Source organism: Varroa destructor, unplaced genomic scaffold, assembly GCF_002443255.2.
Source record: "Varroa destructor unplaced genomic scaffold, Vdes_3.0 BEIS01000001.1, whole genome shotgun sequence".
NCBI lineage: Eukaryota > Metazoa > Arthropoda > Arachnida > Mesostigmata > Varroidae > Varroa > Varroa destructor.
Window position 1 is genome coordinate 65,793,489 of NW_019211454.1, and position 19,935 is coordinate 65,813,423.

The 19,935-nt window shown below is 44.2% G+C and overlaps 1 protein-coding gene across 2 annotated transcripts in view; it reads right to left on the reverse strand.

The window, feature by feature from the left end:
* Positions 1-19,044, reverse strand: part of LOC111255285 (neuronal PAS domain-containing protein 2-like) — a 154,062-nt gene extending 135,018 nt beyond the window's left edge. The window contains exons 1-3 of one of the 2 annotated variants that reach the window (XM_086986696.1): positions 10,754-10,974; positions 10,366-10,427; positions 6,569-6,641 (exon numbers count right to left, since the gene is read on the reverse strand). The gene's annotated coding sequence lies outside the window, so the exon portion shown is untranslated. Of the gene's footprint in view, positions 1-6,568; positions 6,642-10,365; positions 10,428-10,753; positions 10,975-16,580 lie in introns of those variants that run through there. The other variant, XM_086986690.1, reaches the window with a different exon arrangement.
* Between the last annotated feature and the right edge of the window lie 891 nt (positions 19,045-19,935).

Consider the following 19,935-nt stretch of genomic DNA (forward strand, 5'->3'; position numbering starts at 1 on the left):
AGGCACCAGCAGAATCCTTACAGCGACAACCCGTCCGGTGATGCAGATAGAGGACGCCATCACTAACACAGTCATGCCACTGCTATTATTCCGAGGGAATTTTCAATGCAAAAAAAGGCTTCGCTAATCTAACAGGCATTGCAGCGTTTTGCCGTCCGCCTTCTCGGCTAAATTTTGTCGCTTGAAAGACCATGTAACCACAACGGTAAGCAACAAAACATCCAAGCTGTAATAAAAAGTATCCGGAGACAGATAGATCTATAATCGACGCTGAAAGGAATGATCAGAGCAATAAGAGAGGAAGAATAGGCACAGTTATCTACGTTAAATATAACTGGTTTATACGCACGTATAATTAATTAAAGACATAACAAATTATGCGTAATGGGAAAGGAAATAACCCTTTTTGTCCTCCTAGACGCACGGAGCTAGGTAAAGGCATGCCGAGAGACAACAATGTTATAGACACTGAAATGCTAAAAGGCTTCTTGAATCCTCTGCGCCAGTCGAGTGACTGGCAGTCGTCAATCTCAAACGAGATGCCGCTCTATCGGACTACCATCTGCCTTTCATAGGACGGACTGATTAGGGTGTAGACAAGCAAACCGATCGGGGAAACGAGAGGGAACTTTTTGCGTCTTACATATTTATGTAAACGGATGAAAGGTGCAAGTGCTCATGAACTCGTCAAAATAAGATACGTTTTAGATTAGCGCTATCTTTGTGACCTTGTAATGCAGCATGACTTAGGACTATCTCTTCACCTTATAATATACCGATTCTAGGATAATAAGCTAAGTAAGCCTTTAAGATAAAACACTTTTTGTCCTGGCAACTCTCACACAAAGCCACTATGTCGAACAATTAATCGCTCAATACGTGCAACCTCTCAGCCGTATACATACATAAACACCCACCTTATCGAGAATGGACATTATCAGAAGTACCATAAGCTAAGAACTTTCAGTCTGCCTGCAAGAAGCCTGCAAGATTTCGGCTTTATCTTACCTGAGTCCACCTATTTAACCGCCATAGTGTTAGCTCCTTATTTGAGTAGGATTTTTTCGAAACGCTGAAAGTTACAATGTATTTGTTTCCCTAACATTGTGTCGTCCGCACATAGCCCATCACAAAGCCATTCGTGTGAATAACGTGCCAATAACGTGTGAAACCCCTATCATATATTTATACGATTAGAGCTTCACACAAGTAACGAATAGGAACAATGCATGGCCTGTTTTTTACACCTTTGGGTCGAGTGCGACGGCTCTTTTTTACTGCTGCCGTTGCCATCCCCAACCATTAATAGCCGGTCGCAGTTGTCCCTAGCCGCCCGCCCCACCCCTATCATTGCCTGGTACATTCACTCTAGTTCTCATTATAACCCTCGGTGGTTCGATTTAACGCCGACGGCTGTGTGGTATCGGTCGAACGTTGCTGGCAGGAACGCAATGGAAAAGAAGGATCCATTTCTTCAATGAACATAATCTATCAAAGCTACAATATCGATTGCGATCATTGTTCGGTTATCTACATTTTTTCTGTGCCGATCGACAGTAGCCGTGTGCCTGTGAATGTTGTCATGCGTAACGTAATGCCACCGCTATTGATGAATAGCAGATGGATAGGTAATAGTGATCAATGTTGTGTCGAGACGAGACACTCGCCACTATGAAGGACAATCTTCGACGTCAGCGAGACAACAAACTAGCATGCCCATGAAAAAATACAGGTTGATATCAATCTGGCCACTGCTACTAGCAAGGCCTTTTTTCTGAAGAAGGTAACGAAAGTCGTAATCGATCAAATGGACGGAAACAAAGAATAACATGCAACAAACGAACCTTGTGAGATTAGAAACAAACAAGAAGAAAAACAAAATCGAAAAAAAAAATGCAAAATAGTGGATAAACATAGTTTTATGAAAAAGAAACCCGTTTTTTTTCTCACGAAATGTCACAACAATGAATTGAACCAATTGAGTGGCTGCCATTCGACAACGAAGTATCGCTTTGACTACATCTGCGTCTCCATATATGATAGCTAGCTAGCCAGCTAGCTCGGTAGCACGTAAATTCGCTGCTACGGTGGTGCAGCAAAGGGCACAGACGAAGAGGCTAGCACAGATGGACTCTATTGAATGACGTACGGAAACCGAGTATGCTTTTCGGGCCCTCACGCACACACACGTAAAATAGAAGCGTCGAGAGATGTTGTTACAAGTAGTTCGTGTGAAAATTGTGCGTATGCAGGGAGGCGGTTCCAAGCGTATCGCTTAGCGTTTACGCGCTATGATGATCAGGGGCAAACCGTTTGATTGACCAAGAGATATGGATACAAGCAATGCATGCGTTGACGCCTGACAACGTCGTGCTGCTAGTGCAACTTCCGTGCTTGAACCCTGTCAAAAAACAAAGGCCGCAAATAGACGATTAGGTAAGCCTTTGAGGAGGACACGTACCATAAACCTAATGCGACTACAATGGAACGTTTCCACTAACAACAATAGCAACAATACGAGTAGCAACATACGAATCGAAAGAGAACTATCCATATTCTACCGCTCGTGCTTGCTATTGTCAAACGGAAAGGGAGGGAAATTATAAACAGAGTGGTGAGAGAGAGGAAGTTTTTTAGACGTTTGCACGAGTGACCATATAGACCTGTAAAAACATCGAAATATCAACTAGTCGGCCGACGGGCCACCGACCGACCAACGAACAATTAACCAACAGATAGCCTTCAAATCACCCTTTCAACTATTTGCAATAAAGTATTATCGGTCCCTGTATTTGTAATGTGTCTCAAGTCGTGTGCTGGCAAATGTGAGCAGCGGGTGTGCACGCTAAGTTATCGTGCGAAATTATCTTCGTATGCTCTGATAGCAGTAAGTTCGTGCTGCTGCCATCATTGATAGATATTGAATCATGTCGGTTACTCTTACCGTATCGTTTCGTGCTGCTTTGTTAGACCATTTGGCTGAATTAGGCTCGCAAACGAGCTGCAGCATTGATTCGATGTATATTTAAGTTAAGGCAGTTTGCAAATAGGCCGCAAGGACAGTATAGCCATATGACGGTCAAATGAAGTCCTTAACCTGAACGAGAAAGGCCATGAAACAACACCGACGCTATATATATACCCTATAGGTAAAGTAGAATGCATTTCGCTTCTCTGTTGTAACTGTTCCATAATTATGTCGATACCTGCTGGTAATATGTGCAGAGGACTAGGGTCGAGGCATAATCTGCACATGGGCCGGGGAAGATGTTAAGCGAGAGTTTGTGCAGTTGAAATGATAGCACAGTTAAGATTATTTGTCATCTCAATAGTGTACATATTATTGCACCGTGACTAGAGGTAAAAGAAATTTAGTCATCCACCCTATATATATATAGAGCTTGTTGTACTCAATGCCCAAAAATTATAGATTCTTCATCTCGCCGGCATAGTTTTAATAATAATTTTCTAAAAACATAAAAATGATCAAGTGTAACGAGCGCCTCTCTAGTAAGAACATCGGTACATTAGTTAAAGCAAGCCCTTTACGCCAATAGTAACAACTGAATTATCATCGGCCGCATCGTCACTAACTGCCCGCACTAATGCTCAATTCAGAAATTTTTGAAATTCTGCTGCGTCAATCAGTTGCACTCCGGCGCTCAGGGAAATGGATCGTGTTCATGTCAAAACATTGTCGTAACATTTACGAGACAACGTCACGTCGTAGAGAAACAACACTCGCAACGCATCGAGCACGTTCAGGGCAAATGGACGGGGCAAACGGCACAACAGCCTTCTGTGAGCCCACAGTTCTTAACCCCTAAATTCTTCTTCTCGGTCGTATAACGCAAACCGGCTAAATGGCTTATATTATTTGCGACCGTGATGACTGCTGGCTTCAAGAACATGCGGACGCATTCACAGAAGTGTGTGATCTAGCAATATGGATGACACGAGCCAATTGTAATAGTTTTTTAAAACTGCAACAAACAGTGGAGTGTATATCCATATACATTCGACACAAGCACTACTCCTCGCAGATTGATTTGATAGGATTCTATCATATAGCCATATGTCCCTTATCTCAGAAGTAGATTCTAATGGCTATTTCCTTTAAAAGGATCGCTCGCCAGGTAAATAGACCATCAAACGCCATTATCAAATCATATTTAAGAAGGTTTCAGGATCCCTGCCCTGTCCTGTCTCACGCTCCAACGTCCTTTTTATAATGCTACCATTTGTCTATCTATATTTCTGCGTTTTTGAAGATTATGCGTACCCAGCATATCGTTACGTCACGGTTACTTCTGCGAATTACTAGGTAGTATTGCAGTCGCTGATGTTGTTGCCATATGGCAATGCAGTATTAGAATGTTTCGTCGGTGTGCTCCGTTACAGAACATTTCGGCCGCGTGTACTGTATGTTACAAACATACGTTTCTCATAACGTGTAACTACATGCATACGCTACTTTGCAACTATGTCAGCATCGAATACAAACACACGCAAGCCGCCTTGTTAGGCCAAATTGTCTTGGTGTAGTTCTTTGTAACAGGCCAAACTCCGCCGTGTAAACAACCTTTCCTACACGCCCTTCTATCAATTTCGTTCCCCTTCCAAGCCCGCTCGCGATTCTCGCAGTTGATACCGCAGACGACGTTTCCGGTCTTTGGGATCTGGTTGTTTCTATTGGGCAAGGACTAAAATCTCATGTCAAACGAAGCTCAGCTCGGTTCTATAGCCAACCCTCTTCCGATAGACTGTATCGGGTTCAGCCATAGCATATGCGTTCGGTTACTATTTATTGTACTTGCTGAAGCTGTAACTAGATCTAACAGCAAACCGCTAATGCTGGATGGAGATGGAACCCAAATCGGGTCTTGTGCTGAAGTTCAATCCCGGTAGAGTTAAAAGTAATGGACCGTTCACCGAGCAGCGAACCGATGATTTTTGCTATTTCACCCCAGAGTCCAAGACCGTATAACATAGTATACGAATGCATACACATATATGCTAGGTACTACGTTTTCTTGAGTGGGGATCTATAACATCGTTAATACCTAAACAGTAATTGCTTCTGGTCAGTAATACCTAGAATAATCGAGCACTCTAATTCCGTTCAACCGTATTGGAGTCAAAGTCAACTTGTCAGTACTAATGAAGATTAAGCCAATCTCTGCGTGAATTCCAATTCTAACGCTTCCGAGCGTGATCTTGAGGTCGGCATATAAAAATCAACGACAAAGCAACGATGTTTTGAAAGAGACAGAACTCCCAATCTTCAGTTCGCGTTTATAAGCAAGTCTATGAAAATGTGTTTTGCACTCTCCTGTTACGTATCTCATATCATATCCTGCAAGGCCCTATTATAGATCGCATTTAACACTAGCCAACAGCGACAACTGTGTTCGAACGTATATTAACCTCCCTTTCCACCATTTATACAGACGCGATAGACACGTGCATGGTAACATGCACCTACTTCGCTTGCCATGATACTTCATCGCTCCGCCTTCATCTGTTGTTTTCCTTTTACTTTTTTTCTATTACTATCTTCGCACTAAACGAATTTTTATCCTATGTTGAAATCCTGCTAGAATCCACGACTATTAGCAGCCATTGTTGTCGTTGTAGACATTTCGAGGCTGATCAGCGAAAGATTTTAGCGTTAACTGCGCTATCGTTTCGCTCCGCTTAGTTGCATACGATAAAGGCCAAAACACAATGGTTAAGGAGATGATAGCAGTAGGAACGCGGCCATTGACAACGGCAGAAATGAGCCGAGCGGAAAATTGAAGAAAGCAAAAACAGAAGCATCCCGAGGAACGGCAATGGTAGAAGTAGTAGAAGGAATCGACGGATTTTTATTTACACGATTCGACGATTACGCCAGCGGTAGCTTTGCTAGTGATGGCAGTATTTTCCCTGTAAATATTAGTTATGATAATGAAGTATCGGCATGGCTATGGGTATGTATATCAGCCACCCGTATATGTCATTTCACCGTCGGTAAACTGTGGCCATAGATGTTCGATATATTCCAGCTCATCTGCGGGAGAGTGGCTCAAAACGACACACAAGAGAACGAGATGCTTCTGCATCTGTAACATGCTATTGCTTATTGATAGGGATCATGTTTTTACGCGGGAAACTAGACAGGAAAAAGAAGTTTAATACCGATAGAAAGATGACCCCCGACCAAGTAAAGACGAACCATTCAAGGAGAATTGTTCTTCTGGATCTTAACAACGATAATCCACTTGTGCCTCTGCGTTCACTTGTATCAGCTGGTCTGCTGCTATACTAAATATATAGGTACTCACAAAGATAACGTCGGGCAAAAATTTATACACTTGTCCGCAGATTTACTGTTCAACATTAGCAGCGGCAATAGATAGATATATATATATAAACTCGTGCAATTAATGCAAAACCAATGACGATTTTCGTACATTGTGTGCTTCTGTAATTTGTTCTGTGCTACTTGATCCTGTGAGAAGATTTTTCCATTACTCGACGATAAAGAAATCGTCATTGCTTCATTTAAATTAGCAAATATGCTTACCTCAGGTTCCAATGAAGGGTATGTTGAGAAATAACGTTGTAGACACGTGCCGCAGTTTCATCTTAAGTTTATCCTTACCGATAATGAACAATAAAAAACGTAAATAAAATATAAGTTTGTAGTCACGCTCAAAAATCTTAGATACAATGTAATTTTAAATACTTTATAATCTTCCTTCCTTTGTACCGCGCCACACTTGTGCACCTCATGTGAGCGGTTTAGCTTTTATTTTCAAGGCCTCAATTGCCGCATCAGATTCGCTATCGCGCTATATATAGACATCTATAGCCCAGTGTCGCGAAGCCACGATTATAAACCCATCAGGCCCACATTTTAGTTGAGGCTCTCTTGAAATACGGAAAGATTCTAAACGATAACAAATCAGACATACAAATCGTAGAAGTTGACTTAAAAATTGTCTCAAGTTTATAGTAAAGATTCTTTTTTACTGTGAGACAGAGTTGTTCTCAGCTTGTTTCTAAAAATACGCTTCTTAGAAGAACAACTTCCAATATGGCAGGTTGCAGGATAATAGCACAGTTGATGTCTCTTGTCTTCGAAGGCGCTTGTTAGCGACTCTACTTCGTAATGGCTGACGTTGTTTGTTCATTTTTATCTAAATAATTGATTTCCTGTTTTATACGGTGCGCACCGCGTTCTAAGGTCAGTTCAGCGCGCACACGATGGTCCATAAACCTGCCTAATTCAATTATTTTTTTTTACAGATTTCATTATGGCTCAGTATCAGTGCTGATTTGTTTGTGCAGAACCGCCTTTGTTAACATAATGCTATTGACTGATAACTGTAACAGCACTTTAATAACTATGAAGGTTAAAATTATTATTGTTCTTACTATAGCTTACAAAAGTGTAGCTTTGTTAACAACCCAAAGTGTGTATGTGTGTGCTTAGTTTGTACCGAGCTCTTTCAACTATTGTAGAATAGAAATATCGTTCCGCATCGAGCGACCGTTTTTTGCTCGTAATTTTAAATGTTCTTTTTTAATTTTGTTTTTTGAAATTCCCATACAAACTATTCGCCGCATAGTCAATATGGAGTGGCTGCGTTCATGAATAGCTGGTGAGCGATTGATTAAGGTGAACCTGAGGTGACAGTAAATTATCTCTAAGAAGAAAAAGATCTAGTCCAAAATTTGATGGGTGATTACCGTTATGTGCCGTTTTTTGGCTACCATAATCGTACAAGGGTCACAATTTGCTCTCATTTACATTTTCTGCCCGTTCAATTCAGTCTGTACGCCTGTGCCACTCTGTTAAACCTCACCTTCGCCAACGCCATCGCGGACCTTGTAGGAAACTACATGCGTATCGTAAATACTGAATGAGTCTCCTGCGATTTGTGATCGCTCGCATGATCCGAGGAGGCGGTCTTTCGCAAATCTACAAACGCAACGTAAGCTAAAGGCCGATAGTGAGCATTGCACTAGTTAGCGGTAACGTTGTAGACAGTCGACCGAACGAGCTAGTGGTCGATTGTAAAAACGAGGCAAAAATATGTTGAATCAAAAGGAAACATACTGAACATAGGAAACACCTGAATAATCAGGCAAAGGAAAACTCTCTCGCAGGTTATTCAGTTAGTAACATGTCGGGACAAGACCTAAGGACCCTAGGAATCCTTGCGCTACTGAGATCATAGCGTTGTATCGACGTGAAGCGGACCACCGTCTATCGTGATCGTTTATATAGGATGTCTACGGGCTGTCTGTCCGTTTTGCCCCAACGCGTATCATTGTCTGCTTATGTCAGCTCCGCTTACCGACAATCATTCTATAGAATATGTCAATATCAATGGGTCAGGGCGGCGGTGTAAATATGATAATAGACCGCTATTATTGTTACAAAATGGCGGAATTTCGCTTTTTGTTGTGGTAATGTAGGATAACTTGAAAGAGGAGTAGAGTAACATAAATGCAGGGATATATATGTGGGCTACATAGCTTTTATTTGTACGCCTTTGCTAAAAATGTTTTTAAGCACTGGGTCGCTACTTTATAGAAAGAGATAATTCAAAAATGGAACGCGACTGATTCGCTCGGCCAGAATAGGATGTAATGAGGTGCGTAGATGAAAAACAAAAAAAATGTTTGTTTCTAATGTATTATATATATATATACATATATATTGGACACGCTCAATCCCTACATGCTCGTTGTTGTACTTTGGAGCTCAAATGGGCCCGAGCGCACAACACCATTTGAAAAAATGCCTTGGCTATAAAACGGTTCCTGAAACGCACCAAACAACAGCGTTGCTGTATAGTACGGCGCGGCAAAGCTAATATTAAGAGGTGCCATAGACGAATCCAATGAACCACGGCACAAGTTCTCTTTGTGTATAGACATTTCTTGCCAAAGTTTCCTTCGTTTGCGGTGCTCTTCTCTTTGATTGGTACTCGCATCAAACTATTTACACATGGCCTGTAGCTTTTCAGTCGTTTTCCGTTCTTATAGCATCATTGATGCGCTATGAGAGATCCTTCCATGTGCTACCCCTACAGAAGAGTAGTTACAGAATGCTATTAGAATTTTCTTCTGGGGCCGATTTTCCTGAAATTTCATCGACACCTTCCATTTAGGCTGTTCCCTCAGATGAGATATTGCCAAGGTAGAAGGGGTTTGCCATCGTGCCCTTAATACTTTTGCACGCTTTGCAACTAACGTTCAGCCGATCGATCTTTCATCCTCTTATCTGCCCCGATCGTTACCGCCAGTACCCAAGACTAATCGATTTCAACGTATTGAGACGTTAATTAATTAACGCCTCATGCGCTTATTGTTTTCTCTTTCTCATCCTTTCGCTTTTTCTTCTTTGGTCTCGTTCTGTCTATGGAATCGGCTCCATCTCGAGAGGCTGAAAGACATCGTTATACCTAAACTGTTTATATGTCCAAGTGCCGAGCAGTAGGTCACAGAAGAAGGGGCAAGTCCTACGTCTGGTCCGGCGAGTGCTGTTGCGACGCCCCACTAAACTTGCTGCTTACGTCCGGTATAATGCAACTTGATCCTATCTGTCGAGCTACCAGCATTGCCCCGCCCCACAGCGATCGTAAGCTTCTGTCCATTATCCGTTGAGCCTTCCGACATTGAGTAAACCGGGAAAGAGCAGGCATTCAGACATATCGAAGTGGCCTGCTATTTATGCTGTGTACGGCAAAGGTACCTTCCCTATAGCATATTTCCTTCTCTCACACATTTGAAATAAATGTCGGCGCGCAAGTTGAAGTTTCTTCACCCAAGGGTAAATGCGTATATAGTACTTACATCTCTAGCGAAGTTCAGTCATGGAGGGTTCACTAAGCTGTGTTCATTTCAGTCTGAGCTCGTACAATTTAGAACCAAACAATCATTCATGACGTAACCAGTATCTCCACCAACCAGTATTGTCGCATAATGAATCAGCTATATATATATATATAAGCCTATATATATGAGCACCTTATTACGTACGTAAAAATATAATAATACTAGTTGCTATGGAGACAAAGTGCATTTCATTCCCTAATAATGGCGTTATATATCAGAAGATTCTCTATGTTGCTTTTACATAGATTCGTTTTTATGCTCCGTAATAACAGCATACCTCAACAACTTTCGAACGACTATTTTGTATCCGAATCCAGAGCAGTCTGTTCCGAGCTATGAAGCATTTGTACCCAATTATTTTCCTCGTTGTTAAATAAACTAGTTAGCTTTAACGTGTAATCCTCATAGAGGAATGGAAAAACACAAACGAAAACTAACTCTCATGTGATACAAAACGTACTGGGCTTTTACCTCTAAAATAGCAGTAAACGATAACAGTCTGTCTGATGTTATGTAAATGGGTGCACAGAGACCTGAAAAAGGAGGATTCATAGTTACAAATGCACGGCAATACCAAGACTAGGATCCATGTACAACTCGTCACCGAGACCCACTAGTAATTTTTTTTCAAAACAGAAACGTATGTGATTGACCCAGTTCGATCTTGCTATATCGTTGCTATACACATTAGTAATTATTACTCGGTTGTATTTACGTGTCCATATCAATTGCATTGGTCTCTTCATAGCGACACAGACCTCATAAACTTCAACAGCCAGACGGATCTACCGAATAATATCTGTAGTATATTATTTTATGAACATTGACGCAAACGATAATTGATCAGTTCATCTCTTACCATAATCTGTTCCCATCCGCTGATCGTATCACTCGATCAAACTTAAGCAAGTCCAATGGGTCTGATACTAGCTGGCCAATCGGATGGAGACCTGCGTGCAGCTTGACTCCCGTCACACCCATTATATACATATGATCGTCGTTAATTGATCATTATTCAATCCCTATTGTCCACTTAGCTGGAACTACACGTGTCGAAACTCCGCTACATTGGGGCGTTCCCCGTGTCAAAACCAATACGACTGGACGCCCTATTGCAAAGCGATCAAATAATTATAGCAGCAGAAATTGTAATTTGTCTTACGCTTCAATGACGCGCCACCAAATCACTTATGGACCAAATGACCTAGTCATGATCGATTCTATTGAACTGTCCCTCTTCTATTCTGTTACGGATGCCATAGGAACAGTCACGTTGATACAGACCGAAATAGGGCGAGACGAGGTAACAATAAATCAAGACATTTTGTTCTAAGGCCTAACAAAAGAGAGTTGGTGAATAGTGCTTGTACTGAGCTACAAAAAACAAAAAATTCTAAATTTTGATTAGCAGTTACAAATGATGATTTTTTTTTTCATTATAAATACATTATGGTGGCAGGGTCATCACTATCACGTTAATGTCCATGATACAAAACATTTAATTTACTTTCGGTAATCGTGAGTCGGTATTGCCTTGACAGCGCCGTGCGTCGAATCAGTACAATATTGGCTGTCATATGCTGGTGTTTGGAACTTAAAATAATTTCTTAACTTAAAATAATTTTTACTGCTACGATACAAAAAGGAAAACATGACGTTGTTGTATAGCGAATCCATTAATACAGCCAGTGTGAATCTGCTTAAGAAAGAAGGCTTTACGGCAGATATCCGATATGTGTCTAAAGCCATAAGTCGACCTAGGTGTTTAGAGGATTGTTTACTATGAGGGACTGTGTTAGTTGACACAAACGTTTGATAGGGCAGCGATTTTGGGTAAGACTCCCAAAAACCCAGATTCGGCCGTGACTTTTCAACGGCTTCGTTGGACTCGTTTTGCGTATCTAATGGATGAATATATACATATCTTCAAGTGTCCCATTTGCTGAGTTATTGGCAGCTTTGATGTAACGTTTCGGATTTTCGACGCCATGCTACCGGTTGATTAAGAAGCATGTCATTTGGATGCTGACGCTAGTAAGGATACCGGACAGGAGCGATCCTTCGGATCTAGATTGACTCTAGAAGAGAGTGTCAATGGATCTGCAACTTTCGCTCTCTTTTTAACGCAGAAAATCTAGAACTAGAAGAGTGAAGCTGTGTTTATAGCAGCAAGTCATTGTTTATACAAGCGAAGGTGTCCTGAATAAACGCATTATAAAAACTAATACCGAGAAGCATCTCTACACGAAGTTCACACGATACCTTTCTCGAGAAAATCTAGGATGAACATATTTTAGGTCATATTATTATACTCTAACCTAACACGATGTCGTCATTTGCCCGTTCCGGCATTTTAAGATAATTGCATGATAAAAACGTTTACGGTCCAAATCACCGTTAACTACTTGGCTTGCCCCACTGCATCTGTCAAAGGCACATTCCAATTTTTATATGCGTCCGTTTGACTCAGGATTACAAAGGCATGATACTATCAATAAAAGATTCATGTCAAATTGAAACCAAGCTGAAATATTTATTTATAATACACCCCTTTACTAAATTCGCCTTTCAAGATAGTTTGGTCGAAACATAATAGAAGTGTGTAGTACAAGTACACACAATATAATTGTCCATGTTACCATCTTGAATATCTTAGAAAAATAAGAAGAGCAAGATCAAGCCGCAACGACAAGTGAACGAAATACTACTTGTGCTGCTATTTTTATTATTATGAGTCCCACTGCTTGCTCCATGCTTATCGTTAGTTTCGATGTTGTATCTATATGATGCTACGTCTTCTGATAGCAGGTACCCTTGCTTCCCTCTTCTATTTGCTCATCTCTGTTAAAGAAGACGTAGCCACAGGAGCATATGCAACGTCCGGAAAGCATCGGCGTCATCCGCCGCCGCTCAATTGGCCGTTCGCCAGAAAGGCGTTACTGTAGTCCGTATGCTCGGTCACGCCAGTTTGTGTCTCTAAGGCCTACGTTCGGCCCAATGGCCTACTAACTATTCTGGTTTGGCTATCGTACGCGTTTGTCTTCGGGTGCATCTTCATGTGCATGCATGAGCGAATATGGACTGCTGTTTGTTATTGCACCTTGCGCTGACTGTGTTCTTAAATCGTCGCTCCTGGGTAGTTGTCGCACTTGTATCGTTTCTGGGGGCGACTGGTGCTGATGGCAAAGACGCTCGTTTGTTTGTTGAGTATTGGCCTTGATATCTGCTCTAGATGATACTAGTCAGTCCTTAGGTTTCCTTAATTGCCGCAGACTCATTGGCATCGTCGCTTCCTCCACTGCTATAGGCGTCGCTGCCGTCAACTATCAGTCGCGGCCTACGACACGACTAAAGCGGCGCCACTGAATGGCCCGGATGGCCGTACTAAGTCTTCTGGCGCTCGCCTTGATCAGCTACGTTCAGCGTTTTTTCTCGGTCGGCTGTCGCTATGCACCGTAGAGACTAAACGACTATTGCCGTAATAGTAGTCGTGACTGTAGACGTACGAACTGTGGGTTCACGGGGAACCACGGCTAACGATGCTTGCCAGCCGAGCGACGGGCGCGTCGAAACCTAACCACCCAAAGGAAACAAACCGGAGTCTTTGACAACGGTTGACTACTACTTATATTATTGCGGCTGTTAGCGGTAGCGGCAGGCGCACTCTTGCTAGCACCATCCTTACTGTCATTAGCATTATTGCATCGGTCCACAAGGAAGCTCGGGAAGAAAACAAGAGCTCGGAATAGCGGGGGAGCACATGAAGCTTCCGACTCGCGCCCAGCAACAATCTAGTCGTCAGCCGCCTTACTCATCCTTGTACGTGTAACCGCCAGCAGAGCTACAGCTGCGACAACTACCGTCCAAGGTCGCCTTTCCATGCTGCGAACAAATAAACGTATGCAGTTTCTCTTGTTTTTCGCACGCAACAGACATTGCCAATTGTACAGGGAACCGTACGGAGAGACAGGAACGCAAATCGAGAAGAAGATCTAGGGGGAGAGGTAAAGCATAATAACCAGCTAGTTAGATCGATCAGGCAGCCGGACGACACACACCGCTTTCTGGTTTCTCTAACGAGAAATGCAAGAGCTAAGAAAGACATATGAGGGAAAGACAGCTATCGCGATGAAATATGCGACGAGAAACGAATACAGGAGTTTTCTGCGACGACGTTTACAGAGGTGCTTAGCGGATGTAGTTTTGGATAGAACATTGTCGATCTTTGATCGCATGGACACAGTGGACGCTGCACTCCTTCCTCTCGGCCACTGGTGCCTTTGCTCTCTTGTCATAGCCACGCCTTCTTGACAACGATTTCACCTATCCGGATGTTAATTCTATTGGTATTATCATCATTGTAACATAAAAATAGGCTAAGGCACTCGTTTGTTAATTATTTCACCACGCTCAGCCCATTATATAGGAACACTGTTACCATCATAGCAATGGCCATTGTTGTTATTGCTGGTACTTGCATGGTCTCGTGGACTGTTGCACTGCCCTTCCTTCCTGTGCACTGTCCTGTCAACGACGCCCTTAAACGGGCCATGATCAGGACACTGACCTCGAAGGTCCTTAATGAGGCCCAAGTGCATTGAGAGCAATCGCTTCTGCTGCACGCCTCCGTTGACTTCGGCAGCACCTGCAATTTTTACTAGTGTTTCTGATATCGTAGATGGCAGCGTTCTGGGAATGGCCGTTTACTCGAGATAAACGGGTTGAAAAAAGCATAAGCTCATGCTTGAACGTGGCCTTTTTCATCGTTTTAGTCACCGAAAAACGGATCAGTAGCAACAGCGCCTCATATCATCAATTCATTGACATACGAATATATACATATACACGCAAACAGATTAGCCAACATAATGGCATGCTAACATCACCAACTGATATCAATAGCATACAGATCGTATTAGTTCGTATACGTACACCTAGAATGGCCTAAAGAACCATAAGGCTTCGGAATTCCTCGTTATTTTTGTCCTCCTTGCCTCTTGAATGAATTGCAGCTCCTCCATTCGAATGTTTTCGAAAATATTCAAGGTTATTTTTCCCTTTCTGTTGGCCTGGTTAAAAGATGAAAGTCGGAGACTTTTATATTCCGTTTATATTTGCTGATTCAATTACGGGCCAGCGGTGCCGTTGTGAACAAACTACCGAACGTGTCTCTCAATCAATGATAAATTATACTAATCGAACAACCTGTATGGCCATAGATTTTCTTCATCAATCTATCTCAAGGTTACAAAATGTACTGTTTCCTCACCATCATCGCTTAGGCAGAACTTATCGCTTGGCTAAATTTTGTAACGAGGGTCTCAATATTCGCCGGGACAGCGAACGGTCCATATCTCTAATGTGCCGCCATCATTGCCGCCGCCGTAATGTAAATACAAATATGAAAAAGTCAAACTTTCGACCAGAGCTGTACTTCAGACCTCATTAAATCCATAAATAAATAGACATATAGCTCCTAAAGAAGAAACAAAAAAGGCTTCAGTTAGTTTTAAGGAGCTTTTCCTGCTTTTCAGTTTTGCTTCGACCAAATATCAAAATCAGGTCTGTCCGAAAAAGCGCGCCATATTAGCTAGCTACCTGAGCTTTCTGTCTCCGCTAAACCACAGGCCATTTCCGCTTTTCGACATCCCTTCCATAGGAGAAAATGTTGCATACCAGTTTTATCTTCTGTTCTAGCGTTTCACTATTTGCAAGTTACGTTGCGTCATCACCCCAAAAGAAAGGGCTAACGGCTGGCAAAGAGAAGCCACGTCCGTCCAACACCTCCGATTCTCGTAGTCAACCTCCACAGCGTGCAATACCAGTTACCGCTGCCGCCATCGCCACGGTAGTACGTAAGTCATGCGGCCGCCACATGTCGCTCTCGCCTAGTGCAGCACCGTAAACAGTGCAGCGCTTGGTCGATTGGCTAATCGACATTGCATTTATGTTGCCTTTGCTTCGTAATTCGCCGATAACGGATGGATTCATTCGACGACGATGACGACGACAAAAACGATGACATTCCGCGCGACCGTCAAGCCGCTCTGACGTCACAGTGGGCCGACGACGGTGTCGCTGACGACTCCAGTAGAGGCAAGACCGTTCACAACCATCCCCCCAGACTAAATCGGCGAGAAGGGATTTGTGATCGTGTCTATGTATCCATATGATTGAGGTATGCACACAAACGAAGTCGCACAAGAGCAAAAGCTCGCCATTTTTGAACTTATACATGTATGCAGATGCACGTAGCGGCGATCACTGGGCGCTGCGATAGTCACTTAACTGGCCAATCACAGGGGAAGGGCACCCCCCTAGTGGGAAAAACGAGCACGTTGATACACCGTATCAATTTATATATAGCATCTGTCCGAAGCACGTATACGATGGCCCCAGATGTCGTTGGACCACAGACAAAGTAATGGGACACGCATCTTACTTGCATTGTTCCACAAGTCATTATCCATCTAACTAATCGTGATAACTTTCAATAAGACAAGAAAAAAGCATCGTAATTTTTCATAGTGATCATATATAGCTTTGCCCTTCTCTCCTTTATTAGATGCCCTTCGGTTATATATGTACACATATAAACCGTGTGACGCTCATCGTTCCGTGATGTACAGAATAAATGCACAGATATTTAACTCAGTTGATATGATAGTTTTCACTGTCCAACTCACCTTGTTGGAGCGCCGCCGAAAAATATCTGGATACGCGCGCTATTCAAGCTGCAATCGAACAATCCCACACATCCACAAGCACAGCGAAACGTGTTGCATCTAATTATGACATAATTACCAACACAATAACGAGTATCGTTCTTCCAATCACTAATCAATCAATAGAACGCAGGGCTTTCATCCCATCTGTGAGTAGTATCCGGAGCTGCTAATCGTGGCGAGAATAATATTTCTGCCTACCTGTGTCATTCACCCGTTGCAACAACAGCAACGACGACGATGACAATAACTAATGGTCACCATATGACGACGATTATGTGGTTTCTTCATTCGATCGAGCAGGCTCGACCGAAGATTTCGCGGGGTGTCGGCCGCGCGCCAAGCGGACCGACGCGAACGCGCATGCACTTTCAATGAGAACAACTAGAGAGTAAGCTAGCTTAATAAGTAACAATCTAGGCTGTTTTTGTTGTTGATATCGGGCCTCGTGTCGTCCGTAAGTCGCAGTCCCGTTCACGTAAACGCTCATGCTTTTCTATAGGTGCGCATGCTTGACTACTACTAACGGTACAGCGATGGTAAACACGCGATGTCAAGTAAGCTCTATTCTTCTATGCTTCAATCTTCAGCTTGAACCGCTATCATGAAACACTGCTAAAGCCCTTTTGTCTCACACGCAAATCTGTCGAACGGAGCACGTCTCTTGTTTGCTCGCAACTCTAACCGGCGCCCATGGCAATCCTTTCATATGTCACGTTACCAACAACATCGACTGACCAACCATTCTTTTTTTTGGTTATTATTAAAATTTGTTATTGTTGTTGGTAGTAAAGCACCACTTTTCCCTTATGCGTTTTCGCCTCGCACGTCGTAACTATCACCGCGTTTACCGTTGGGTGTCGCTACGCCATCAGCGACTGACCGCTGATTGCTGTGAAATGCTGTTAGAGGACTATTCTTAATATTCCAATCGATGCTGCTGCTGCTGCTGCTGCCACCACTTGTAGCACCCCAAGTGGCTGCGGCGGCAGCACCGTCACTACAGTGCCGGTAACCTCCTATTAACGCTGTGACGACGATACGCTGCGGTATAACGGCAACAATGAAGCCTATTGCGGCAGTGTCGTCCCTACGGTGACGATCGCGGGCTTGGCCGCGCAGTCTGCAACTGTTGCCTCATCTGTGCGAAGATAGCAGTGGTTGCTTACAAGTCGCCTTCGTAGCGGTAATAGCAATTCGTGTTTCTGTTGCCGCTACAGCGGTAAGTTGCCCTTATTGATTCACTTGCCTGCCCTCTATTTCTCTCTCAGTTGATCCTCCTGCTGTTCTTGGTGTTTATTTCCAGATTTTTTGATACGAGACTGCCACCTTCATCAATGTAGATACCGATTATCCGGCGGCGAGCCGCTGCCGTTGTTGTTTTTATTATTATTCTCAGTTCATTTGAGTCCAGCGCGATGATGGCATCGGCGACGGCTATTGATGTCGCTAGCTCTGACACCGGCGACAGCGGTAGCGCTACGGCCCTGATGATGGTGATGATAACAGTCGCCGGCGGTTATCTGCCTCTCACAGGAGGGAACAGGCAGACGGACACAGGCGACGAACAGACGAATCTAAGAGCAAACACAGACGACACAGGATGACGGTGCCGGCGGCAGTAGCGTTGCCGTTGTCGTTGCCAATAGACGGAACGACAGACGACAACAGCAAACCGTCGCTCGCTCACTCACTTACCACTCTGGTCTAGTTCACTGTATTTCTCGCTTTGCATCAACAGCCGGCGTGATAGTAGCGATGATCGCGCTGTTGTGCGGAGTGAACCCACATACCAACGAGGTACTCCTCACTCGTCCACATGAATAGTTACGGACGACGCTGAACGATACGATCGTATATGCAATAGCAATGGTGAAAAAGACGCCATGGACGTTCACCGTCGTCATCGCCAAAGGCGGCAGCGGCGGCGGCGGCGGCGGCGGCGCTGTTGTTTGCCTTTTTGTTCGTCGCGCTGCTCTAACGCTGCTGCTGGTCTTACTACTGTTGTTGTTGCCCTGTCTCGTTTATAGTTTGGTCAATTGCCGGCAGCAGTAAGTCATCCCGTTGGCAACATACCGGGAAGAGGAGAGACGCCGCAGCAGAGGGAAGCTGCCCACAGCGCGCTACAACGACGACACGGCTATTACGACGACGGCAAACGTCCGCGTCGTGAGCAGCAGCCGACCGACCCACCAGCGAATCAACCAAAGTTAACAATGCCTACTCAATAACGATTGTCAATAGCGACTGCACCTAAACGACAGCGCGCGGCCAGCTGCGAATCAACAGCAACATACCGGCGCGGGCCTTCAGCAGTATTAATCAGCTGCTCCAGCACGGGGCAGGAGCAGGACAACGCAGTCGGCCAGGCTAGCTAGGCCAGACACGAAATGCACCGGACACCGACCACCAACCACCAACAACCGCCATCAGCCAGTCAGGCGGGAGCGGCGGCAGCAGTCGCCGATGACGACGTCGCTGAGGCCGAAACAGAAAGAGTATGAGGGGAAGAGGGAGAAAGGGAAAGAGTAGACACTGGCGGGGAAAGATAGGTTTCATCCAAGGCCTCCGTCCCCTCGCCGCGACCAGCGCGCTGTTATACCGGCACGTACGGTGGCGCCCCCTGGGCATGTTAGTCAAGATGAATTAGTTAGACGAGTAAATGACGGTAAATCGGCGTTGTTGGCGTCAGTCGGTGACGGCACATAATGCTGGTTGCAGAGGCACGGGCCCTCAAAACGGGCGAGGGCGGTCAATTGTCGGCAGCTAGGGCGGTTGCTGCTGCTAGGGAAACCCTTAACTATCGCGCCGTCGCAGTCGTCGCTGCCGTCCTATGGCCCTACCATACCCCGCGCGGAGAAAGCCCGAAACAGCGAGGGATATAGAAAGAGAGAAAATAGGAAAAGCTGGAAACAGGCAGACATGACTAGGGGGGCCTGGTCATTTGCGACGCCCATGCTAGCGCTTCGGTAGCCCGTTCGATGGTCAGCGAGGGTGAGGGGCCTGGCAGAAACGACGCAGGGAAGTGGAAGTCGAGCTGGAAGCGGACGGGGCAGCTGCAGAACGTTGATAGCAGTAACGCGCGGAAACGGAAAACGGCAACTAAGAAACGGGACATGAACGGGTGTTGAGGAGAATGAGGAAGCAGACAACGTGCAGACGAGCGTACATATAGACAAGGAAATAGTGAGGCTGCTAGACGTGAGCGTGTTCGGGCATCGTCGAGACTAAGGCTGGCGTAGAGGTAAATGAAGCGGAAGGGAAACTTCAGCCCTAAAAGATCAAGGCAGAAAGTAAAAACGAAGCTGAAAAAATC